Consider the following 27905-nt stretch of genomic DNA (forward strand, 5'->3'; position numbering starts at 1 on the left):
TCCTGATGGCTGAGCAACACTCTCAGCCCCCTTTTGGCTGTACTCTTCATAAACTGGCTTCCAAGACAGTGTGACAGCCAGCTTCAGCAGGCTGCCTCTAAGTGATAACAGGCTGGGAATTGATGAGTACTAACTCGAGGCAGTTTTACTGAACCAAGAAAATGACTAGCACATTGGGTTTTTCTTTATTTCTGGTGTGTTTAAAAATAGGTCTGGAGATGACTCTTTGCAGCTGAATCCCACACATATGATATTTCTTTCCACGGCAGGAATTTAAGGGAAACAGATGACTGGAAATGCCTTACCTTGATTTCATTCATTGTCTTCCAGGGCCTGGAGTTGGCAAATGGTGCCCATGGGAGAAGGCAAGTCCAGTGACCCATGATCAGGACCTCAAATCCTGAGTGACAGGCACCAGGGTTTCTCTGAGCAAGGCCAGCCCTAGACAACACCATATGTGGCCCCTTCTGTTCTCTTCTCCTCCTCATTCCCTTGGCAACCTTGCTCAACCTGCCCTCTTCCTATTTCCCACTGCATGGCATAGCATAGTGCTTCCCAAATTTGGCTCATCTTCACTGGCACTTGGGGTGTGTGTGAAGAGCCACAATTGCTGCTCCCTGCCCCTGAAGAGTGATTCCGGGCCCAGAAATCTACTCTTACATTATGCCTTTGGTGATTCTGAAGAGCATCCTCAATTGACAAACTCTGATACAGTGCAATGAGCAAGGACCTCAGAGTCAGACAAAGCTGTGCTCAAGTTTGGCTTCTACCTCTGTAACCTGGGGTCTTTACTTAGCTTCTCTGAGTCTCGATTTCCCATTTGTAAAATATGAAAATTGAATAAAATAAGATCCTAGAGCCATAATTGACACATGATAAGGACTCATGAAATATTCCCATCAAGCCCTGTACCACAATAAGGTATCACTAATGAAAAGATGTTGTGCCAGAGAGATTATAGTTTTAAGGGGAAGGGACAGCATTAACTAAGGACTAATTCTCTAGCACAGAATCTCAATGGAGTTGTTTTGGCGGAGACTAGATAGGTTTTCCTAATCCTGCAAATTATACTTGCAGGATTTTCTATTTCAATAGAAATTTAAAAAAAAAACCTTTACCTCATCCTTCTCCCTTTCTTGCCAATAACCCTTTACCTCCCCTCCTTTTCAAAATCAGGTTGGGCTGATTCTATCACTCTAAAACTAATGGCAAATCTTAGCTTATATTTATGACAATGACAGCCTTTGGCAGAGAGGGTGGTTGGTTAAGTATGTTTCCTTACAGCATGATCACAGTGTGGGCTTTAGAGGATACTTACCCAGTTTTGTTGGCTTGCTGCAGATATGATCTGATGCAGTGGTGAACTACAAATCATTGATACTGGCTTTGGCAGGCTTGTCTTTTGACCTAACTGTGCTCCACATCCTTCAAATTCACAACGCTGCACCCATGGGTTGAAGCCTCAGGTAAAGGTGGTTCTTGGGTGAAGGAGAGGGTGGCCCTTTATTGGTGTAAATGCTAAAAAGGTTTTTCCAGACACTAAGTACCAATGAAAATAGTTCTATCTACCATGGTGCTCAGCAGGTAGTACGTAGTCAACAAAATTTGCCACTCCCTGATTTTATATTTTTGTGTACCCAATTTTTCTATGAGAGCCTTAGAAATCTAGTTCTTGGTTGAGGGAGAGGAATGGAGGAAAGGAGGCAAAATGATGGATTAAATACTATTTTGTAGATCAGCTTTTGTATTTCTGCTACATCGAGTGACAGTATGGCTTAATGAGAGAGAATGGTCTTTGGGGTTTGACGGACTTGGTTTCCAATCTTGCTTCCACCATGCTGTTAGTCATAATAAGCCAAACTTTCAGTGGCTTGACACAGTGAAGGTTTCTTTTACCCGAGTCATAGTCCAGTGCAGGTGGCAAAGTGCAGGGTGAAGGTTTCTCTGCTCCATGTCTTCATTTGGGGACCTGGGCTCCTCCCGTCCTCATCACATGCCTTCATGCTGCCTTGGGTCATCCAGATAGGGTTGGGAAAGAGGAGTGGAGGACACCTGCAGGAGGTTTTTATGGGCCTGAAGTGGCAAAAATCTCTTCTGCCCGCATTTCATTGCCCACATCTCCACATAGTCCCAACTAACTGCAAGAGTGCTAAGAACTATAGAAAGAAAAGGAGAGAATGAGTACTGATGGACAGGATCTGTAACAACTATTCATCAGCTGGATTGCACTTGGGCAACTGACTTTAACTCTTTTGGCCTTAGTTTCTTCATCTGTACAATGGGGAAAAATGTGAATTTAGTGGAACTGTTGTGAGACTTAAAGAAGATAATATACTTGACATAACCAGTGTTCCCTTCCGCTTTTAAATATGCAGATGAGCATCTTTTCCTTCCTCTAGACAGTCCCAAATATGAACCAGAAGTTGGCCCTCAGCAAACTTTCTATTTAGTTAGGGAAACTGGAATCAACATGCACAGCTCCCTGTCCTCTGGAGAGGTGGTGGACTCAATTTGAGTGATTCCCTCAAAGTGAAACTGCAAAAAGGTCTCTGACCTTGGGGGAGAGCCTTTCAGGTCTTTTCACAAAATGTGGCAAGGGTTTGTTGGAGTATCATCTTAATAGTAGGGTACATCTGTGTCTAGTTTGCTAGCTGCTGGAATGTAACACACCAGAGACAGATTGGCTTTTTTTTTGTGTGTGTGTGTGTGTGTTTATACAAAGATGTTTTAACAGGGGAACAGCTTACATTTTAAAAAGGGAAAAAGCAAAATTGTATAAACAATTTGCTCATACAGCTACATTAAAAAAACCCACATGCATATTTAAAAAGCCCTCATAGAATAAAAAAGACTGAATGGAAGTACGTTAAGATGTGAACAGCAATGGCGGTGTGAGACTGGGGAGTAGGCACTGGAGATCTTTCTAGTTTTCTGGGTTTATTCCAGACTGTGCTTAATGAACAGGAACTCCTTTATTGTATATTCAATTTTTAAAAATTTTGCTTCAAGAACCATCCACATTTTTTCATATGAATTTCATCTTCTCCCCCCTCCCATTTTTGGGAAAATATTATTTTTTTATGCAAGTGACAGACACCATGTTGTTTCACTCTTAAATACTTCCATAAACAGCTTTAAAAAAAAATGAAGAGTTATGTTTCCTTACATAACCACAATATAATTAACACTTCTTAACAAAATTAACAGCAATTCCTTAATATCATCTAATAACCAGTCCATATTCAGAGTTCCTCAACTGTCTCAAAAACATCTTTTTCCACTTTTGTTTGAAATGGGATCCAAAAAAAGTACATTCATTGTATATACTTTTGTTTCTGTTTTTTCGGTTTGTTTGTTTGCATGGGCAGGCACCAGGAATCACACTGGGTCTCCGGCATGGCAGGCGAGAACTCTGCCACTGAGTCCCTGTTGCCTGCCCTGTTTCCGTTTGTTTTTATTTTTATTTGCAAACAGTACAATTCGGGGCGGGGGCGGCATGCATGCGGGTGCAGTTCCAGGAGGTTTTTTTTTTTGTTTTTTTTTATAGCTCAGATGCAGCTTCATTCAGTGTTTTAAGATAATTACATTACAATTAGGTAGTATTGTGCTGTCCATTTTTGAGTTTTTGTATCTAGTCCTGTTGCACAGTCTGTATCCCTTCAGCTCCAATTATCCATTATCTTACCCTGTTTCTAACTCCTGCTGGTCTCTGTTACCAATGACATATTCCAAGTTTATTCTTGAATGTCGGTTCACATCAGTGGGATCATACAGTATTTGTCCTTTAGTTTTTGGCTAGACTCACTCAGCATAATGTTCTCTAGGTCCATCCATGTTATTACATGCTTCATAAGTTTATCCTGTCTTAAAGCTGCATAATATTCCATCGTATGTATATACCACAGTTTGTTTAGCCACTCGTCTATTGATGGACATTTTGGCTGTTTCCATCTCTTTGCAATTGTAAATAATGCTGCTATAAACATTGGTGTGCAAATGTCCGTTTGTGTCTTTGCCCTTAAGTCCTTTGAGTAGATACCTAGCAATGGTATTGCTGGGTCGTATGGCAATTCTATATTCAGTTTTTTGAGGAACCGGCAAACTGCCTTCCACAGTGGTTGCACCATTTGACATTCCCACCAACAGTGGATAAGTGTGCCTCTTTCTCCGCATCCTCTCCAGCACTTGTCATTTTCTGTTTTGTTGATAATGGCCATTCTGGTGGGTGTGAATGATATCTCATTGTGGTTTTGATTTGCATTTCTCTAATGGCCAGGAACGTTGAGCATCTCTTCATGTGCCTTTTGGTCATTTGTATTTCCTCTTCTGAGAGGTGTCTGTTCAAGTCTTTTTCCCATTTTGTAATTGGGTTGGCTGTCTTTTTGTTGTTGAGTTGAACAATCTCTTTATAAATTCTGGATACTAGACCTTTATCTGATATGTCATTTCCAAATATTGTCTCCCATTGTGTAGGCTGTCTTTCTACATTCTTGATGAAGTTCTTTGATGCACAAAAGTGTTTAATTTTGAGGAGCTCCCATTTATTTATTTCTTTCTTCAGTGCTCTTGCTTTAGGTTTAAGGTCCATAAAACCGCCTCCAATTGTAAGTTTCATAAGATATCTCCCTACATTTTCCTCTAACTGTTTTATGGTCTTAGACCTAATGTTTAGATCTTTGATCCATTTTGAGTTAACTTTTGTATAGGGTGTGAGATACGGGTCTTCTTTCAGACAGATTGGCTTTTAATAAAGAGGGATTTATTTCATTAGTTCTTCAGAGGAAAGGCAGAAAACTTTCAACTGAGGTTCTTTCTTACATGGAAAGGCACAGGGTGATCTCTGCTGGCCTTCTCTCCAGGCCCCTGGGTTCCAACAACTTTACCTGGGGTTTCTTTCTGCATCTCCGAAGGCCTGGGCTGAGCTGCGAGTGCTGAGATGAGGTATGCTGAGCCGCTTGGGCTGTGCTACAATGAGCTCTCTCATTTAAGCACCAGCCAATTAAATCAAACATCATTCATTACAGCAGGCATGCCTCTTAACCGACTGCAGATGTAATGAGCAACAGATGAGGTTCCGTACCATTGGTTCATGTCCACAGCAACAGAACTAGGTGCCTTCACCTGGCCAAGTTGACAACCGAATCTAACTACCACATGTCCACCCCTTATCAACTTGGAAACTACATGCATCACCTTAAACAATATTAAGGTGCAAAAAATTCTGTTCTGGCTGTGGACCTATGAATCTCAAAACAAGTTATCTGGAATCTCAAAACAAGTTGTATGCAAAGAAGGGACAGTTACAGGATCCATAGGGAGAAATTGAAAGGAAAACCTGTAGAGCAAACACCATTGGATTTCAAAGTCTGAAAGTCATTCATACTTCAGCTTTAGAAAGTGGCTGTACCACCCTTTCCAAGGGCCTATGCAGTGGCCTGCCTCTTTCCAACTAGGCTCCCTTCTCTCCAGGCATCGGGGCCACCCCTGGGCTCTCTGCCATTTCCAGGGCACACACTCACCCCCTCCATGTGGTGGCAGCCAGGCTCTCCCCAGTCCCCAAGGAGCATGCTATACCTTTTCCAAGGCCTGAGGCTGCACAACTCTTCCACTGCAATGAGATGGGAGACTCATCATCTGCCCTCAGGGCAAACTCACCCTCTCCATGTATATGGGTGGATCCACTCTCCTGGCCGAAGTTTCTTGGCTTCAGACCTGAGCTTCCATGGTTCTTACTCTGCAAACTCCAATTTGTCCCTTTTATGTCCCCCTTTGTCCAGATCGGCAGTGGTTCCATTTACACCAACAGTCTCTTCAAGCACTCCAGGATTTCTCCATCATTCTCTTCACAGTTCCTCCAAAATCTTCCCTTAGCCATCAAAAAAAACTGTTCCAATATATCTGGTATTTGCAACCACAGCAGCACCCTACTCCTGGTACCAAGTCTGTTCTAGTTTGCTAACTGCCAGAATGCAACACACCAAAGATGGGTTGGCTTTTAATAAAAGGGGATTTATTTTGTTAGTTCTTCAGAGGAAAGGCAAGTAACTTTCAACTGAGGTTCTTTCTTACATGGGAAGGCACAAGGTAATCTCTGCTGGCCTTCTCTCCAGGCTTCTGTGTACCAACAACTTTCCCCAGGGTGATTTCTTTCTGTATCTCCAAAGGCCTGGGCTGGGCTGCGAGTGCTGAGATGAGGTATGCTGAGCTACTTGGGCTGTGCTATGTTGAGCTCTCTCATTTAAGCACCAGCCAATTAAATCAAACATCATTCATTACAGCAGGCACGCCTCTTAGCCGACTACAGAAAGTAATGAGCAACAGATGAGGTTCACATACCGTTGGCTCATGTCCACAGCAACAGAACTAGGTGCCTTCACCTGGCCAAGATGACAACTGAATCTAACTACCACAATCTGTTTTCTAGTTACCTGGAAGAAAGTATTAGAAGAAAGTGACTTCTAATGGCAGCCACCAGCATTTATACTAAAATAAGGAAAAACTTTCTGATGAATCTAGTAGATTGATGGACAGATGTTGAAAGAATCTTTCCTTGTCTTGAAATAGTTAAGAAAAGGTGAGTTTCTAACTTTGGGTCAGAAGAATGGGCTTTTGGGGCCACTTTTCTCTTTCCTATCCTTTCTTGGGCTGGCTCTTTTCTCCCTCCTTTAGGAAATGAGATGCCTAAGGCTCTATGCCACATTTGACTTCCCCTAGAGCTATCTTCTGAGGCCTTCTTTTTAGGGCCATCCAGACCTCCTAGATTCCCTGGCCAGGCTCCAGAACTCTGCTTACTTGAACAATCAAGTCCAATAAGAGATTAGTAGAGAAGGTTCAGTATAGGAGATGCAAGAGAGAGAAGAATAGTGGAGTGCTGACACAGGCAGTGAAATGTAAATAAAATGCCTCTGTGAAGATGTGTAATGCCCTGGGTCCCCTGATCTCCAGCATGAACACTGTAGGGTGGTTTGGATGCTTGGAGCTGAGTCAGGGCCCAGAGACAGTAGAGGAGTAAAAGGGGAAGGCTTCATGGCCAGATGCTTTTTCTCTTTCTGACTTCTGTACAGACAGGGACACAAAACCAGACTGTGCTTCCTCTGAAAGACTTCCAGCTGTGTTCCTCCCCAAACCCCAACTAGAGGCCACTCTACTTTTAAATTTCTCTTGGGAAGTAGATGCCAAAATTTCCCTAAGTCTTCCCATTAGGGAAGGCTCTGATTTTCAGTAAATTCAGGTTCACATATTTTTCCATATTCATTTGTATTTGGCTTACATAAATTAGCACCCCACCAAGGCCTTGACTCTGAATCAAACCAAGCCAGGGAATAAATGCAAATATGTTCAAGCTTTTGTGCCCCTGGAAAATAAGGAAGGGAAGGCAGCTTCAGCCTCAGAGAGGACAGCAGTCCTGACTACTAGCAAAGAGATCCCGTCTTCCTACAGTTCCTCCTCACCCAGGGCAGCCTGAGAAGTCTATCGTGGGTTCTTTGTTTCCTGGACCGGGGAGTTTCACCCTCTAAGTCTATGTATTGGGGTTCCAGGGAGGAGATTAGATTCACATCATGAGTGTGTTTGGTGGGACATGAGCTGGAGTGAGGAAGAGACCCTCAGGTCTGAGAATAATGATGAGAAAAGAGTAAGGGAATTGGAGGAAAGAGTGTGGGAAAGAATATGGGAGAAAGGAAATGATGCTGGGGGCAGGAGTGGGATCAGCCATGGAAGGAGGGAGAGAGAGTATGACTGGAGAATGAGGCAGCCATGGGGAGGGGCAATTGGTGGGTGCGCCATTACATGCTGGAGTGAAGAATGGAGAGTGGGTATGGTTATCTAGGATGTTAATGATCAGAGTTCTTCAAGAGTGTGTGGCCAAAAGGCACATGAAAAGATGCTCACTTCCCTGGCTATTAGGGAAATGCAAATCAAAACCACAATGAGATACCATCTCACACCCATCAGAATGGCCATTATCAATAAAACAGAAAATGACAAGAGCTGGAGAGGATGTGGAGAAAGAGGCACACTTATCTACTGTTGGTGGGAATGTCAGATGATACAACTGCTGTGGAAGGCAGTTTGGTGGTTCCTCCGGAAGCTAAGTATAGAATTGCCATATGATCTTGCAATACCATTGCTAGGTATCTACTCAGAGGACATAAGGGCAAGGCCACAAATGGACATTTGCACACCAATGTTTATAGCAGCATTATTTATAATTGTGAAGAGATGGAAACAGCCCAAATGTCCATCAACAGATGAGTGTCTAAACAAGCTGTGGTATATACATACGATGGAATATTATGCAGCTGTAAGACAGAATAAAGTTATGAAGTATGTAACAACATGGATGAACCTTAAGGACATTATGCTGAGTGAGATTAGCCACAAACAAAAGGACAAATACTGTATGGTGTCACTGATATGAACTAACATTAATGAATGAACTTGGATAATTTCAGTTAAGAACAGAGGTCATCAGGAGATTGAAATAGGGTAGAGATTGGGTAATTGGAACTGAAGGGATACAGATTGTACAATGGGATTGATGGTAAAAATTCTGAAATGGATAGCACAATACTGCCTAACTGGAATACAATAATGTTAGACCACTGAATGAAGCTGAATGTGAGAATGATAGAGGGAGGAGGCCTGGGGGCACAAATGAAATCAGAAGGAAAGACAGACAATAAAGACTGAGATGGTATATGAGCATTCAGGTTCAGAACCCTTCCCTTTTATCCCTCCTTCACAAACCCTGGGGGCTATAACGCTCAAAATTTCAAAAGATAGTCTTTCCTAGGAATTTTAACACAAAATGCACAAGTTATATTAGTTTACTAACTATATATTTTTGTCCTACACTGGCAATCTTTTTAACATCTGGAAGATGAGATATAAATAGGCCATGTTCATCCATTATATACACAGCAAATTAAAACCAAATGCACAAACATAGGGACAATGGTTAATCTTGTCTCATTATAAACACACTGGCATAGAACTCTTTGCATTTCCTTCTGCCTCCTCCCCCAGGTCAGTACATAAAATGTGTGCTATTCTGAGAAGTGGTTTGACCATTCCAAAGAACCCCATAATATTTCATAAGAATTTTAACAAAAAGATAATTACAAAATGTGTCATTTTACTATCTCTATTTTAAACATATGTTAGGCACTTTCAGCAAATCTGGGAAGATGAGATATTTCAAAAAGCACTTAGCATTGTCTACTATAAAGAAAGTAGTGAGGAATAAAATGCAAACACAGAACAACAGTTATAATACAAAAATGTCTTCTAACTATGACCAGTCTGGCATAGAACCTTCTTCTCTTCCCCTTCTCAGCCTTTTGCTCCTTGTCCTCTAGCCCACAGAGCAAGCCTGCATGTGTGTCCCTTCCCGTGTCGCTTCCGGGGGCAGTCTAGATTCCATTTCAAAGTCATTTCCAGAACACATTTCTATGATTTTTTCCCTAAAAAATGGGCGTTATAAGGCGTGATTTTCTATCTCTACTTTATGATACATCAGCAACCTCTTTACATCTAGAAAGCCTAATAAATGTGGCAAAAGTTTTAAAAGGTTGGGGAGAAAGTTGAGAGAAGCTTCTACATATGATATACACAGACCTTCTAAAACAGCCATTGATCTCCCAAAGGGCAAGGATAAGGGGCAGGCAAGGGCTCCGGCCGCTGAGAGGCTCGGGAAATTACACTCGCAGGGGGATGTACACTCTAGGCTGAGGATTTTTCTTGTGGTTTGGTGATTTTTTTTCTTTATTTTCTTCTTTTTTTCCTCAGAAGGGGATAGGAAAGGAAAAAAATCGCCCCTTATTTGCTTGGCAGAAAGAAACACCTGGGTGCCAGAAAGGGACACCAGCAGGAACAAGAGCCCAGGGCTGTCCAGAGAGGAGAGCCCCTGGGGAAGGTCAGCTAGTCTGTCTATGGGCAAGGAGGGACTGAAAACCATTAGCAGAGGCTCTCCATGTCCTAAACCTCCCACCAGTGAGACGAGCGGTGCTGGAAGGAGTGTGGGAGGAGGGGACCCATGGACGGCCGGAATCCTTGGCCAGAATTGTGCCTGGATGCAGGGGGATGACTAGGGACAACCGCTGGCCATGAGAACAAGCATTCATGGAGCTCCTTATGTGTGCCATCATGCCCCACACCTGTGCTAGGCCTGGGGACCAGAACCCAATGAGGCATGGCCTTTCCCCTAAAGGAGTGACAGGCTATATCAATGCAAATAGTTACTTTGGTCCTTTCTTATCAACATCGTCCTCACAGATACCCTTTCTGCCCCTGCCCAGTCACACAGATGTCCTTAGGGACTCTCACTGTTGTCCCAAAGTGACTGTTCTGACAGTCAACCTAAGTAGTCTTGGAGTACAAAGCTGGTGGATTAAAAATATTCTGACATGCTTCTTGGCAGGTTATTCCCATATCGCTGATTATTCAGATCCCATAATCTGATTGTACCGATGCCCTGTGTCTTCTCCAGCCCATGTTCTTCCCCTCAAATCTAGCCCTGATGCTATGGGATGTCTGGTGGCTGAACCTGGGATCCTCTCTGGGTCCTGGCTTCCTCCTCTTTGGAGTCCATATCAGAAGAAACAGACTTTAACATAAGAGAGTTGTTGTCTCTTGGGCCTGGCTATAAAGCTGTGTCTTCTCAGCCTATGACAACTCAGATTTATCCCCAGCCCGACTTCAGTTGTCAACAGCCTGAGTTAAATTCTCCATCCCCAGATGCTTGGGAATTTTCAGAATTGGTCTGCAGGCTGCTAGTTGATAGTAGAGCTCATAGATTCCTTGGACTTCAGGATCCAACGTAAAGGTGCTATTTGCTTTGTCATTGCAGAGGGGTAAATGGAGGGGGCAGGCCTCATTGATCCTGATTTGCTCCACCCACAGTCCCCCATCCATCTCTGAAGTTTTGGCCTGAGTGAGGTCTGAGACTGGCTTCTCTGGGTACAGAAACCTGAAATCGCTGGTCTCACCCTTGGACCCAGCAGGTCAAAAGAAACTTGTTATGGTGAGGCAATGACTGTAGAACAGAAACAAGTGGCATTAGTCTCAAGTAGTCAGAGACGGAAAGGAAGCTGTGGACATCTTTGAGACCCCACAGCTGCCTATGTTTTGTGCTGTGCTCCAGTACGCTGGTACTCACTGAAGTAGGACCTTGGGAAATTCCCTTCTCCTCTCTGGGCTTCAACTTCCTCATGTGTAAAGTGTGTCTAGAAATATTCACATCCCTTCCAGTCTAATAGGCTATGGTTCTAAGTGTCTAAGTAACCTCTCACCCAGAAGTTGAAGAGTTTGAAGATGTGGGGAAAGGGTGGGGGAGGAAGGGACTAACTAATGTCCAGTGGGAGTCCTTGTGAGATTAGTTTGCTGAAAGGGGAGGAGAGGGGAGAGTGCGAAAATAAGGAAGAGTATGGAAAGGGAGATAAGAAGAGGGAAAGTGTGAAAGATAGATCTGTGGTGGCCACCACAATTACCTCAGCCCAAATGAGGCTGCTACAGTGTGGTCTTGGCCACTTCTTATCAAGAGGTGGATTCTAATTTCTCTGCCTTTAAATCTGGGCTGGACTCAATGCTCAAAAGTATCTCCATCTTGATAGCTTTTGTGGTCACCCACTGCGGTAGTTAGATTCAGTTGTCAACTTGGCCAGGTGAAGGCACCTAGTCTGTTGCTGTGGACATGAGCCAATGTGAACCTCATCTGTTTGGCTGATCACATCTGCAGTCGGCTAGGAGGCATGCCTGCTGCAATGAAGGACATTTGACTTAATTGGCTGGTGCTTAAATGAGAGAGCACAACGTAGCACAGCCTAAGCAGCTCAGCATTCCTCATCTCAGCACTCACAGCTTAGCCCAGGCCTTTGGAGATGCAGAAAGGAATCACCCCGACGAAAGTTGTTGGAACCCAGGGGCCTGGAGCGAAGACCAGCAGAGATTACCCTGAGCCTTCCCACATAAGAAAGAACCTCAGATGAAAGTTAGCTTCTTTTCCTCTGAAGAACTAATGAAAAGTTCTCTTTTATTAAAAGCCAATCTGTTTCTGGTGTGTTGCATTCCAGCAGCTAGCAAACTACAACACCCACCCAGTGCCCAGCAGAGCTCCCAGTACATGGCAAACGCACAGCCACCATTTGTTGAACAAAATAATTTATTCACAAAGTGTCCATTAAAATGTGCATAGTTTTGAATTTCTTAGAATAAGCCTTCCATTAAGATGCAGGTAATGTTTTTGAATTGCCTTTGTGTCCTGCTTTTGGATCTTTGATGTGTTACTGCTTTTTAATTTTTTTTTTAAAGAAGGAGCACAAACTAAAAAATTAAAATTTTTCTGCTTGTGTCATCTTCTGAGACAGTGTTACTTGAAAGCTTCTTTTTCAATTCTGAAATATACAGAAAAGAGCTCTCATAAAACTGCCTTACTGAAATATAAATTACATCAACATTACTTAAAAAAAAATACAGAAACAAAACCAAAGAGACTACCTATTCCCACTTATGTACACAAAAACTTTGTTTTTATGGATATTTCTGTATGTGATACATCATATAGACTTCTGAAAATATTGTTTCTAGCACAATTCTATACTTGTAAATTAATTCATAATGTGAACTGGGGCAAAGTTCTTTTTTTTTTTTTAAAGTACACTGTATACTGCAAATCATGTGAAATAAATGTTTTAAGTGGTGCAACTTCTTGCCATTTTTAATCATTACTGTGGTGAGCTTCTTTCTCCTAAAAGGATAGATCAGTGGCAGGGCACTGAAGCCACTCCAGGGGCTTCCTCATTGTATATGTGAGAGAGAGAGATTGGTTTGTCATTTGATTTATCCCACCTATCTACCTTTGAAAGGGGCTGGAATAAACTACTCTTTGGGGTTAAAAAAAAAAATCTGGACTGGTCTTATGACTTGTTTGTACCCAATAAAATGTGATAAAAGGCTGGTAGCTTTTGAAGTTTGGTAAAAAATTGGTCATTTGGAGACACTAAATATGAGGCCAGTGTACACCAGCATGTCGGAGAAACCACGCCTAGGTATTTAATATAGACAATTCCAGCCATTGCCCGTGCTGGCACCGGATGGGTGAATGAAGCTGCCTCGGTCTGTCCAGACCAGCCCGAACCCCAGCCAAGCGTGACACATCCACATCTGTGTCTCAGTTGAGACTACGAAGCACAGAAGGACCCAGCTGAACTCTGCCCCAATTCCTAATGAATTTCTGAGATGGTCAAAATGGTTTTTGTTTTAGTCACAAAGATTTGAGGTAGTTTGTTATGATGCATTAGATTCTGGTATACGGTAGTCGGAGAGTTTTAAGAAAATAAGCTCCCTAACCTGAAATAGTAATGAAAACCCTATAAAGATGTATGAACAAGATTTCAGAGTCCTGGGAACTTTCAGGGTTGATTTAGGAGCGAACTTTTAATTTTTCCCATTGAGAGACTTTACAAAAACCCTTCCATCTACTATAGGTCACCATATTATATTTTTCAAATATGCTTTACTATTTAAAAAAAATGGCTAGAATGGCTAAAATGAAAAGAAGGAAATATATTAATTGTTCATACCTGTGGTGACCCTCAGCTGCTGGGGCTGGGCTGCTGTCCCCCACGCCCCCACTTTCTTTAGTTCCACCTCCTTTAGTGCTTGGCCCAACCCACGAGCTCCCTGTCTTCCGGATGTGGGATGGACTGTTGTCCTGTTTCATCTCAGATCTCCCCACCTGTCCTTCCCTTGTCCCCGCCACCGCTGCCCCCGTTCAGAGCTCAGCGTCTCTGACTGGGATTTGTACTTCCTGGAGGATTCCTTGCCCATCTCCTCTGCCCTCTGGAGGCAGAGAGATCCCACTGCCATCGGGCCCTGGCCTTCAGGGGTTCCCAGAGCCCCAGCCATCCGCACAGCACCCCAGATTCCCCAAGATCCAGCTGCCTGATTGTCAGCCCCGTGTCCCTCCTCTCCTCTTGTCCTCTGACCAGCAATACCAAAATAACTGTCATTGCCCTGAACGCACCGTGGTGTTTCAAGGCTTTGCACAAGTTCTTTTTTGTGGCCTGGTACTCTCTCCCATACTTTCTTCCCTGGAAATAGCCCTATTCATCCTTCAAAACAGTGTTCCTTTCTGAAGCATTTTCTGACCCACAACTCCTTTCCCATGCCCCAGAATCTCTCTTCTGAATGGACCCTGTTCCCTAAACATGCACCTCTCGTTGTGTCTGTCACTCGAGGTGGTAATCGTTACTCACACACCTGTCCTGTCCTTGTCACTGGCTCTGTCTCCCAATGGCACCCAGGGCTGGCACCCAGTAGGTGCTACATGAAAGGTGTCATACTGGAGTTGCCCCTTCTCCCATACCTTGTCCAGAGGCTCCACCTGAGGACTTGCTTACCAGGCCATTTCTCTCTTTCTCAGTGCCTGGGGCCGTTGTTTCCGCGTCTGTTTCATCTGGCGAAGTTCTCTCCCCAGGAAGACTATGGAAGGGTGGGAGTGTGGGATGGGAAAAGGAGCACTGACTATTTTACCAGCACATTTGCACCATCACCTCCCACGTTTGGTAAGGCCTTTAAATGTTCTGAACTTCAGTTTGCTAATCTGCAAAATGGAGAGCTGTGAGAATCAGTAGAAAGCAAATGCATTAAAAAATTTTATGAATAGCCAAGAATATACAAATGTTTTCATTGCATTTTCTTCTTCAAGACTAATATTTACTTATAGTTCCCTCTGTGGAAATTATAATATCAAAGGAATGCGATGTCATCTTTATTCCCCACCTTGAGTTCATGGGAAAACTGCTCAAGTGTAAACCAATATTCTTTTCATATAGATTATGGTGGCAAAGGCAGGTTTATTTACTTTGGTTGGATTGTAGGATGTGTGGATAAAGCTGTTTAAAAATGAGCAGAGAAAATGTGGAGAAAGAGATATACCTATTCCCTGTTGGGAGAGAAGCTGAGAGGGGCAGCCCCTCTGGAGGGCAGTGTGGTGGCTCCACAGGAGGCTAGGGGTGGGGTTGCCATATGATCCTGAGACCCCATTGCTAAGTATATACCTGGAGGAACTGAGAGCGGGGACACAAATGGTCATTTGCACACTGATGTTTATGGAGGTGGTATTTGTGATTTGCAGTGGATGGAGGTGACCTAAGGGTACAATGGCTGAGGGAAGGCAGAGGGAGCTATGGTATAAACGTATAATGAACTACTGAGTGGCTGCAAGAAGGAATGAAGCTGCGAGGCATGCAACTAGGTGAATGAACCTTAAGAACTATATATTGAATGAAATGGCAGAAACAAAAAGGTAAATATTATCATGCTTCAATCATATGGACTAACTATTATGCACAAACTCGGAAGTTGAGTGCATGGGTTATCAGGTTGGGGCCTATTGTAAAGGGTCTTAGATTGTAATCTCTTATAGCAGTCACATATAATCAGGAGTTGTAACTGTTATTTCTAAAATTTGAGATACTGAGCTATTTGTGTATAACCTGGTCATTCCCTGAAACTTCAGGTCTGTATATGGCACCTGAGATGCTTAGTGAGAGCACTGAAGCCACAAAAGTCAGCATTATCCCATACAGCAACAGTTTAAAAAGTTGAAAAAGTGATCAGACTTCAACTAGAAATGTGAATGAAGCTGATTTGGATAGGACTACGGTAGAGCAGAATCCAGGGTAAAAGATGATATGGTCCATATTTAAAAATTTCACTTCTGTGTGAGGTCAAAGGAAAGGATGTATATTTGGTGCAAAATTTCTATTTTGGGTAGCATATTATCTAATTTTACTTATATGATCAGATTATTTGAACACCATAATTACACAGAATCTTGAATAGGGTGTGAGATCCTGTGGGGGTGTATAGGTTAGTGTGATGCCATAATATATCCCAGAATAATTTGGGCAGAGAATAAAAAAGTATTTGCACAGTCTCCTTGGGGGCCTGGGGAGAAAGGGGGAAATATTCAACTTCCCTATCTGGGGAATACTTGATATTATTGTAAGCAGTGGGGACGACCAATTCCATAGGCCGAGCCCTTGATCTTGGAGTCCACCCTTATGAAACCCTCCTACAAAGGAAGAGCTAAGCCTACTTATAATTATGTCTAAGAGTCACCCCCAGAGCACCCCTTTTGTTGCAGATGGGGTCCTTTTCACTAAGCTAACGTGGCAGGTGAATTCACTGCCCTCCCGCCTACGTGGGACATGACTCCCAGAGGTATAAATCTCCCTGGCAAAGTGGGACAGGACTCCCCAGATGAGCAGGGATCTGAGATCATGGGCTTGAGAAAGACTTTCTGACCAAAATGGGGAAGAAAAATGGGGCAAAATAAAGTTTCAGTGGCTGAGAGATTTCAAACAGGGTCAAGAGATTGTCCTGGAGGTTATTCTTATGCATTATACAGATCCCTTTTTAATTCATGGTGTATTGGAGTGGCTGGGGGGAAGAACCAGACCCTATTGAGCGGTGTCCAGTTGCCTTGATTTTTGAAGACAATTACAACTATGTAGCTTTTACAAAGTGACCATATGATTGTGAAAACCTTGTGTCTGATGCTCCTTTTATCCAGGATATGGCAGATGAGTAAAAAGAACAATAAGGATAAAAGGGGGGATAAAAAAAATTGTGTAGATTGAAATACTAGTGGTCAATGAGAGGGAGGGGTAGTGGGTATGGGACGTAAGGTTTTTTTCTTTTTCTGAAGAAATGTTCTAAATGTTCTAAAAATGGTCATGTTGAGGAAGACACAACTGTGTGATGGTATTGTGAGCCATTAGCTGTATACCAGGTATGGACTATATACGTGTACAGATTTCTTGACAAAAAATATAGATATACAAGAAAGAGTAAACCAATAATTTTGTCTCCCAGCAGGCCCCCCTATCTTCTCAAAAGCCCTGGGCTAATGATTCTAAGGTTGTTTTTCCTCCCAGAGCCAATTCGTATCTAACCTTTGGCATGTTCCTGCCTTTTCTATTCTAATAACTTGTCTCACTACAATAATTCTCTTAGGAGCAGGAGCCATGGCAGAAGAGATGGTGGGTACATGTGGGTCCCTCTTCCTTTTCAGCTGAGACCCCTCCTAATGCCCCATTTCTACCACTAACAGGGGAGCCGCCACCTAACACCCTCGAATTAGTCTGTGGCATTCCCCGAAAGTGGCTATAGGATTTAACAGTGGATGTCCCCAAAAGAAGCATGCTGCATTCTAGCTCAGAATCTTCTTCCTGACATGGGAATTATGAATTTGTTGGATCCACCAAAAAAAGAAATTTCCTGGCAATTTGGTGTGGAGAAACCATACTGATTATGGCTTTCAAAGGATTAATTAGTGGCTGAGGGAGGCCTGGACTCTGTCAGGAGTGTCCATGGTGGGAACAGGGAGGTCTGTTTGTAACTGCAGCGTGGATCACCCACCAGAGCCTGCAGACAGAAGCCTGGGAGCCAGACCCAGCTTAAGGGTGGTTGGAAGCTCTTTAGATAAGGCAGCTGAGGACTTTGAGCTCACTCAAGTTCAAAAACCAAGAGAAATGGCTCTTTACCAGGAGCCTCCCCATCTCCCCACATCTTCCTTTGCTCTGTCCAGTAAATAGCTGGTATTTTGGGGCTCATCTCTGTAGATTCCTGGGTCATGGTGGTGAACACAGATGTCTTGGGTTCCTGTGGTGTCCCTGTCTCCTTGGGTGGTCCACATTGACGACCCCCATGCCTGATGCAGGGCTTTACCCACAGAGGTGGGCTGGAGGCTCGCTCTTCTGCCAAGGTCCCACTGTGTGACTCATGCAAGTTACTTTCTCTGAGCCTCAGTGTCCTCATTTATGAACTGGGGATATCACAATCAACCAGAGTTTCTTCTGATAGTTTATCTAAAATGTTTGTCATTTACAATTCGACTTTTCTTCTTAGATGTCACTCTTGTCCATACATAATCATTCTTGTTTGAACTTAAAAGTGGAAAGATAAGGAAAAGATATGTCTGAACATAAAAGTGAAAGCACAGGGAAAGGATATATCCACGATAATAGGCTCAATTCAGAGATGTTAAAATGTGAACAAAATACATCGACACCATGGACCTATCAGCTTGCTGAAGAAATGGAACTGTTCCCCACTCTTGAAGTCCTTGTGCCTTCATCCTTGACCCCCTCCCCCTCCTTTCCTTCCTAGACAGAACTGCTGCCCTAATTTTGTGTTTACCATTGTGCAGCCTATTTGATATGGGCTTTGAACTGTTCTATAAGTGACATTGTCGTGTATTCCGTGACTTTTTTTAAAATTTTTATTTTATAATATACATACAAAACAAAGAAAGAATAAAGCAGTAATTTTCAAAGCACTCTTCAACAAGTAGTTACAGCAGAGATCCCAGAGTTTGTTATGGGCTACCATACCATCATCTCAGAATTTTCATTCTAGCTGCTCCAGAACATTGGAGGCCAGAAAGAATTAATATTTTTTATCATCACATTTAACTTTTTTGTGTGTGTGTGAAAATATATATACAAAAAAAGCAATAAATTTCAAAGCATATCACCACATTAGTCATAGAACAGATTTCAGAGTTTGGTATGGGTTACAATTCCAGAATTTTAGGTTTTTATTTGTAGCTGCTCTAAGATATGGAGACTAAAAGAAATATCAATATAATGATTCAACAATCATACTCGTTTATTAAACCCTGCCTTCTCTGTATAACTCCACCATCACCTTTGATCTTTCTATCCCACACTTTAGGGTGTTTGGACTATGCCTATTCTAAGTTCTTCATGTTGGATGGGGCTGTCTATAATACGGGGTAGGGAGATGGGTCTGATATTCTGGACAGGTTGGGCCCTCTAAGTGTCAGGACTTATCTTGTCTAGGGACCTGTCTGGAAGTTGTAGGTTTCTGGAAAGTTACCCTAGTGCACGGAACCTTTGTAGAATCTTACATATTGCCCTAGATATCCTTTAGGGTTGGCTGGAATGGTTTGGGTTGGGTTTGGCAGGTTATGCTAGGCAGCAATGTCTAATTAAAGCTTGTAACCTCCAGAGTAGCCTCTTGACTCTATTTGAACTCTCTCAACCACTGATACATTCTTTGTTACACTTCTTTTCCCCCTTTGGTCAGGATGGCATTGTTGATCCCAGGGCACCAGGGCCAGACGCATCCCTGGGAGTCATCTCCCATGCTGCCAGGGAGACATTCACCCCTGGATGTCAAGTCCCAAGTAGTGGGGAGGGCAATGATTTCACTTGCATAGTTGGGCTTGGAGAGAGAAAGGCCACATCTGAACAACAAAAGCCGTCCTCCAGAAGTAACTCTTAGGCATACCTATTGGTAGGTTAAGCTTCTCTGCTACATACACAAGCTTCCCAAGAGCAAGCTGTGACTTGTTTTTTTGTAACAACGTAGGGGATTCACTTTTTCAAAGCAACATTATTGTATTCATCTATGTTAAAGCTGCTATTCATTTCTTACTGTGTATAATCTCACTTTCACATCCTGTTGCATCAATTCTATTGGAGATTTGGGTTGTTTTCCACTATTTTGCTATATAACATTTTGCTACGATAAACATTCTTGTAGTTGTTTCCTACATGTGTGAGTGACAGTTTCTTCAGAATAGATACATAGGAGTGGAATTTCTAGTGTTCCCTGTTCTAATTGTAACAAATTCCACTGCGCCCTCTGTCTCCTTGGATGCAACAAGCTCTGTTACATCCCCTTTCTCATTGGATGCATACCATCCCCCCCCCCCATCTTGCTGTTGCTTTGTTATTGACCTTTATGGACTTCAGATGGAACAGAAGTTTGTAAAAAGGTGGGAGCTAGTGTGGTGGTGAAGCTTCCTAGCCCACAGTCTAATTTTCAGCCACAGTCTTGTGAGATCAAACCAGAAATAAGTTGGCAACATGGAGTCTTCTGGAGTGATCCATACAGCTCTTCCAAGCATGGGTGAGGTGGGCTTCCCCTTCCCTGGACATAGCTGCAGTATAGTTGACATCACAATCCACTGTGAGATTGCAGGACACAGCAAATCAGAACACAACATGCCATGCTGAGATCATCTAATTCTTTATTTAAATTGCATTAACGAAAACTGGATAGGCTCTCTGGTGATACTCCCCTGAACCCTTGTCCTCTTTGAAACTATTTAATGGGTTTCAAAAGCCACTGACTCTATTGTCTCAGACATATGCCACCAGTAACCACCCCATGGTCACACTCTGCTATCTCCAGGATGACCCTGTGCTGCTCCTCTCCACTGTCTTGGACACAGTGTCCTCATCTCTACTGCAGGCCGAGGCTGGTGATTTAGTAGAAAGGCTGACTTGGACACATCTCAGAAGAGCTGATCTTATGTAGTCTCTTGCTCATGGAGCCTGAACTAGCTGTGGATATGCCCCTCCTGGATTTTTGAGAAGACTTGGACTCCTTTCCCGTGGGTTGCACCTGATGCCCTTGTGAGTGGCAGAGTGCCTGCTGCCCCCACGACCTTTCTCCTTTTTATTTTCCCTGGTGGATCTGCGTCTGGACAAGGACCGGCACGATGATTTTGGGCCAATGCTGTGTTCCCTTGTCTTGCAATGACTTTCACTGCCCTCAGGGGCTCTGTCCTTTTCCCTTCATTCCCTTCTTTCCTTCCAGTCTTCAGCATTGGTCTGGGAGACTCACTGGCTTGCCTCCTGCCCAATCCTGTGGCCTTCACTCACCAAGATGGAGACAGGCGGTTCCGCTGCTGAGTGTGGAGCTGTTTCTCCAACAGCCTTGCTGGGAGATGATTGTTCTGGTCATCTCCACACTCATGCTGCTCACTGGAGAGAGCGTGGCCCACACCACTCTGCTGGAAGTAAACGCTGAGGTCTTGCTTCCAGCTCCTACCACGGCCCCCTAAGTGCTCTTCAAGGACACGCTGACAACACCTCAATGGCCACGTTGCTCTTGCTTCCTCTTGTGCCCTCGGAGGCTGCTCCCGCTGTTGCTGCGTTGATGTGTTCAACGTCAACCTGCTGACGTTGATGCTGTCATACCCCACACGCCTACTGCGCTGCCCTTCCCTGCCGCGTCTTCCCCTTTGGCAGGCAGCGCGGCTTTGGGGGTGGACATGTCAGGCCTGGTAGATTCATTCTATTTGATCCCTTCCACCCTGGCAAAAGCAGCAGAGGCCCCAGACACCTCACAGACTGTGTGGAGGCTCCTGATGCTGACTTGGTCTTCATTCCTTTCTCCGTGAAAATCTTCAGATGCTGTGCCCACCCTGTCATCTTCCTTACACACAGGCTTGCAGATCAGGTCTCCAGTGGGAATGGCATGGCCACTGCTGTCACTGTCCACTAGTGGCTGCAGGAGGCAGGTTTTGCTTTTCTGGGGTACACAACTGTTCCAAACTGGCACATTCCTCTCATTCTTTTGTCTATTGCTACCCAGTTTTCCCATGCCCATTTATTGAAAAGACTATTCTGTCCCAGTTGAGTAGATTTAAGGGCCTTGGTGAAGGTTAATTGACCATAGATTAGATGGCTTCTCTCTGAACTGTCTATTTGGTTCTGTTGGTCAATATTTCGATCTTTGTGCCAGTACCATGCTGAAGTCATTATAAGCTTCAAAGTCAGAAAGCATTAATCCTCCCACTTTGATTTTTTTAATGTATATTTTTAGCAATTCAAGGTCTCTTTCCCTCCAAATAAATTTGATAACTAGCTTTTCCAAGTCTTCAAAGTAGGCGGTTGGAATTTTGATTGGTTTGCATTGAATCTGTAATCAATTTGGGTAGAATTGTCATCTTAATGTCCTTCCTGTCCATGAGAACAGACTCTCTTTCCACCTGTTTAGATCTTTGATTTAGCAATGTTTCGTAGTTTCCAGTGCACATGTTAAGCTTATTCCTAAGCTTTTTCCTTGTCTCCTCAGGCCGTTACTTGTATATAGAAACAATAATGATTTTTTGTACGCCACTATCATGCCACTTTGTTGAAATTGGTCATTAGTCAAGCAGTTTAGTCTTAGATTTGTCAGGATTTTCCAAATATAGTATAATATCATCTATAAATAATGAAAGTTACACTACTTTCTTTCCAATTAGGATGATTTTTATTCTTTTTTCCTGCCTGATCACTCTAGCTACAACTTCCAGTAATATTTTGAATAATAGTGTTGACAATGGGACATTCTTGAAGTTCTTAGGCCCACCCCCTTGACCCTCTCCCCCACCTTTCTTTTCTAGAGAGAACCATTGTCCTGAATTTTGTGTTTACTGTTCCCACATTTTTGCCTACAGTTTTGCCAAAGAGGTGCCTTGTAGGTCTATTTGATATACTGAACTGTTCTGTTGAATTGTTCCATACATAGTCTATTCTATGACTTGTTTTTTATAATATTATAGGATTCATTTTGGGATTTCATCTTTGCTATTCATCTGTGATAAATATGTATAACTATTTATTTTTCACTATTACACAATAATCTCACTATTCAGATTCCATATCCCATTGTATCAGTTTGGTTGGTGGAAATTTGGACTGTTTAATTGTTTTGCTGTTGTTCCACTTTTTTGCTATTAAACACTCCTCTTTTTTTTATTTTTACCAGTATTGAAATACATTGCATTTAATTTCATCTGAAATCAACCTGAAATATATTGGACAAATCAATTTTTTAAACTTTTTTATTGTATAATATAACATATATACAAAGCAAAGAAAGAAAAAAGCAATAGTTTTCAAAGCACTCTTCAACAAGTAGTTACAAGACTGATGCCAAAGTTTGTCATGCTACCATACATTCCTTTGCTTTCTAGCTGCTCCAGAATATAGGAAGCTAGAAGCAATAAATGTTTTTTTATTATCTCAGTCAACTTTTTTTTTCTTTTTTGTGAAAATTGAAAATAACACATATATAAATAAATTTCAAAGCACAACACAACAATTAGTTGTAGAACAGATTTCAGAGTTTGGTATGGGTTACAAATCCAGAATTTTAGGTTTTTATTTGTAGCTGCTCTAAGATACTGGAGACTAAAAGAAGTATCAGTATAATGATTCAACAATCATACTTGTTTATTAAACTCTGCCTTCTCTGTATAACTCCACCATCACCTTTGATCTTTCTATCCCACACTTTAGGGTGTTTGGACTATGCCTATTCTAAGTTCTTCATGTTGGATGGGGCTGTCTATAATACGGGGTAGGGAGATGGGTCTGATATTCTGGACAGGTTGGGCCCTCTAAGTGTCAGGACTTATCTTGTCCAGGTACCTGTCTGGAAGTTGTAGGTTTCTGGAAAGTTACCCTAGTGCACGGAACCTTTGTAGAATCTTACATATTGCCCTAGATATCCTTTAGGGTTGGCTGGAATGGTTTGGGTTGGGTTTGGCAGGTTATGCTAGGCAGCAATGTCTAATTAAAGCTTGTAACCTCCAGAGTAGCCTCTTGACTCTATTTGAACTCTCTCAACCACTGATACATTCTTTGTTACACTTCTTTTCCCCCTTTGGTCAGGATGGCATTGTTGATCCCAGGGCACCAGGGCCAGACGCATCCCTGGGAGTCATCTCCCATGCTGCCAGGGAGACATTCACCCCTGGATGTCAAGTCCCAAGTAGTGGGGAGGGCAATGATTTCACTTGCATAGTTGGGCTTGGAGAGAGAAAGGCCACATCTGAACAACAAAAGCCGTCCTCCAGAAGTAACTCTTAGGCATACCTATAGGTAGGCTAAGCTTCTCTGCTACATACACAAGCTTCCCAAGAGCAAACTGTGACTTGTTTTTTTGTAACAACATACAGGATTCACTTTTTCAAAGCAACATTATTGTATTCATCTATGTTAAATACGTGTAGCTGCTATTCATTTCTCACTGTGTATAATCTCACTTTCACATCCTGTTGCATCAATTCTATGGGAGATTTGGGTTGTTTTCCACTATTTTGTTATATAACATTTTGCTACAATAAACATTCTTGTAGTTGTTTCCTACAACATGTGGGAGTGAGTTTCTTCAGAATAGATACATAGGAGTGGAATTTCTAGTGTTCCCTGTTCTAATTGTAACAAATTCCACTGCACCCTCTGTCTCTTTGGATGCAACAAACTCTACTTCAGGAGCCTTGAGGAGCAAAACCCAGAACTGGGTTGGCAACCTGCCCTCTGGAGTGCTCCCTGCAGCTCTGCAGAGCACAGGTGAGGTGGCCTCCCCTTGCCTGGACACAGCTGCAGCACAGTGCTATCACAATCCACAGTGAGGTGGCTGCTAGGCTGCAGGACATGGAAAATCAGACACAGCATACCATTCTGAGATTCTATAACTTTTAATTTATTTTTAATTAAATGATGAAAAACTGGAAAAGGCTCTCCAGGGATACTCCCCTGGAGTATTGTTTCACGTGTCACAGCCCCAGATACCTCAGAGGCCATGTGGAGGCTCCTGATGCTGCCCTGCTCCTGCCCCCCTTGTTGTGGTCAGGCGTAGATGGGGTGCCCACCTTGTCCTCATGCGTACCCCGGGGCTTGTGTAGCACATCTCCCGTGGGTCTAACGTGGCGACTGTTACTATCCACTGGTCATTTCAGGAGAGAAATTAAGTTCTTTCCAGTAGCCAAGAAGGTCTTCCTGGGCATCTAGAGGGGGCACAGCTGCAGGTAGCAGGAACGGCCAGGGGCAAACTTCAGGTGCAGCTGCTGTTTCTCCCAATTATATATGGATGTTCTCATAACTTTCAAGGACTGGAGTCTGGTGAGTTCTAAGGTGTTAGCCTTGTGGCCTTTCCCCCTGGTGGTCTGGCCGTCGCAGCTGGTGACAGGTCGGGCCAGCAGCATGACGTCGGGGAGGAAGCTGGCGGAGGTGATGCCCAGGATCACCACTTTGGCACTCTTGTGCACATCAGTCACCTCTTGGTGATCTGAGTGAAGTCACTCTCAAAGTTGGGGGCATACTTAAAAATGTCACACTCCCCTTGTTCAATGCTGGTATTGAACACGCAGACTGCAGGGCCACTCTGCGTGGTGTAGTTGGTAGGCACGTGGTCACGGCTCATGGCCGGCTAGTGTAGCAAAGCAGCACCGGCAAGGCAGGTCGCCGGGTCTCCCTTTCCCCCGTTGGCTGAGGGGGGATCAGCAGCGCACCTGTCACGGAGGTGGCTCCCCAGCAGGTCTCTCAACACTCTCCACCTCACAGCGCCCGCTCTATACCTCAGAGCCTCCCAAAGGGCAGGGTGGGGTGTGGGCACAGAGGTGGGGGAGTGGGCGCAGAGGTGGGGTGTGGGCACAGAGTATTACCGGGGCACAGGATGCTGTAGGGACTCTGAACCTAGAAGCAAAATCTCTTCGTGGTTGTAGAGGTGGAGACTGGGCTCCCAACAGGTCCACTGCAGTCCTGGCGAGAGAAGTAACCACTCAGCCTGCAGCCCCTGCGCAGCCCCATTTATACTCTGTTGCCCTTTGGAGCTGTCACTGTCACACAGCCTTTTTCCTTGTATGCCCAGCTGTCCCCTCAGGGCAGGAACACTGTCCTCCCCACCCCCCCAAATAGCCCATTGATTCCACAGAGGGTTGGCTCACCCTGCTAGGGATGATTGCAAGGTGATGTCCAAATGGAAAGTTTTGTGCAGGTGATTTTTTATTGTCCCCCAAATGTAAAAGATTTCAGCAATTAAACAAGGCTACAGGAATGCAAGATGATAGGACAAATTCAAACCATTGAAGCTCATGGTTTAATTTTCTTTCTTTCTTTTTTTTTTGTAGGCTGTATGGCAGGGTCACATTTCATTATTTTTCCATGTGAGTATCCCAGTATTGCAGCACCATTTGTTGAATTTTCATTTATTTGTTTATTGTTTGTTTTGCTTGTTTATTTTTGGGGAAGTGCATGGATAGGGAATCAAGCCCAGGTCTCCCACATGGCAGGCGAGAATTCTACCAGTGAACTACCTTTGCACCCCACATGGTTTAATTTTATTAAATAATCCAGAATTGGCAGGCTTGACCTTTAGCCTGGCCTTCCATATAATCTTAATGATGATCTCTAATAATAATAAAAGTTGTATCTCCGAGGCACCATGCTATATCCTTTCCTATCATCAGATAATAATGAAGCTGGCACCGTTGTCACTGTCCAGGTTGTGCCACTCGCCTCCCCTGGAGAACTACCAGGTGGTGGGGGCAGCATTTGAACCCAGGCCCAGCTGACACTACAGCCCCTGTTCTAAACTGCACGGTACTTGGCCTCACAAAGACAACTTGGGCCATGCAAATGCTTTCAAACTAAACTGATTAAAAGCCTTCAAGAAAGCCAGCAAGACTTATTATGGGAAGTCACATAATTAACGCGGTGTGTGCATGTTATGGAGAACCCAGGACATCCCCTTCAAACACACTCCGCAGTGGCCGGGCTGAATCCGGGATTAGATTTTACATGTGGCCAGCTGCTTTCCTCATTCTATTACATTTGCACAATTTGTGTGTGCTGGGGGCTAGTTATTCTCTCTTCACATTCCAGTTTTCAGTGAAATGGGGGGACACTGGCAATGTATGCTTAAATTCCAGTCACTACCAAAGACCCTCTTATGCTAACTTCCCGCCAAGCCGTAGTGGCTTGGGAACCATTTACATCTGTGGGCACCATATGCCCATTCCCCCCTGCACTGTTATAACTCCCACAGGGTAAACGATTTTGGAACAGTTACTTGAAAGTTCTGAGAATTAACTGCTCCCAAGTCTCATTCCCATCAGCTTGATGTTATGCCTAGAATTCCACTTTAGAGATTCATTTTTTGAGGATAAATACTATTTCTCAAAATACACATACCTGTTCATGAGCAGATGAATGAATAAACAAAATGTGGAATATCCATAGAATGGAATATTATTCAACCATGAAAAGGAATGAAGTAATAATGCATACTGCAAAGTGGATGACCCTTGAAACCATAATGCTAAGTGAGAGAAGACAGCCACAGAAGACCACATATCTTATGGTCAATTTATATGAAATAGGCAGAATAGACAACTCTGTAAAGACAGAAGACTAGTCATTGCTGGCGGCTGCAGGGAGGGTGATAAAACGTGTGACCGCTCATGGTTATGGGGTTTTCATTTGGAGGGTCATGAAAATATTCTGGAACTAAAGTGTGGTGATGGTTGCACCAGGTTGTAAATTTATTTCATGCACTGAGTGGTACAATTTAAAATTATTTAAATGATAAATTCAATGTTATGTGTATGTGTCACACACACACACACACACAAAATGCACATACCTGCTCAGAAACATTACAGTTGAAAACCATGGTTCTGTAAGGTGGGGACAGTAACAGCTGCCGTGAGGAGTCAATGACGCATGTAAGGTACTTACAGTGCCTGACTTGATAAATATTAGCTGTATTAGCATTAATCACCAACACTCCTTTTAAATCTGTGTGACTTTGCTCCTGAGAGTATTTTAAATTACTCCTCCTTTAACCTTTTTACCAGTTTTGTTCACACACCATACAATCCATCCTAAGTGTACAACCAATGGCCCTTGGTATAATCACATAGTTATGCATTCACCACCACAGTGAATAATGTAAACATTCTCGTTTCTTCCAAAAAAAAATCCCCTACTTCTTTACCACCCTCTTGTTGAGGTTGGGCTTTGTAATAGTTCCTTTATTACGATTTTTGAAACCTCACTATATAGTTCAAATGGATTTTAATAAAAATTTGATTACAAATATGTTCTTTACCTCTACTTTTAGCATGTATCAAGAACATCAGAACATCTAGGAAGGAGATATTTCAGAAACGCACTGAGCATTGTCAACTATACAGAAAATAGGAATAAAATGCAGACATAGGACTACAGTTATAATATGAAGTATCTTCTAAATATGACCAGTCTGGCATAGAACCTTCTTCTCTTCCCCTTCTCAGCCTTTTG

At 43.2% G+C, this 27905-nt stretch overlaps 1 long non-coding RNA gene across 1 annotated transcript; it reads left to right on the forward strand.

The window, feature by feature from the left end:
- The first annotated feature begins 1258 nt into the window (after positions 1–1258).
- On the forward strand, positions 1259–27745 carry LOC143679059 (uncharacterized). Its single transcript, XR_013173533.1, has 3 exons — positions 1259–1466; positions 25730–25765; positions 27724–27745. It is a non-coding gene; the product is annotated as an uncharacterized LOC143679059 (long non-coding RNA).
- Positions 27746–27905: the final 160 nt, after the last annotated feature.

The sequence above is a fragment of the Tamandua tetradactyla genome, chromosome 4 (genome assembly GCF_023851605.1).
Source record: "Tamandua tetradactyla isolate mTamTet1 chromosome 4, mTamTet1.pri, whole genome shotgun sequence".
Lineage (NCBI taxonomy): Eukaryota > Metazoa > Chordata > Mammalia > Pilosa > Myrmecophagidae > Tamandua > Tamandua tetradactyla.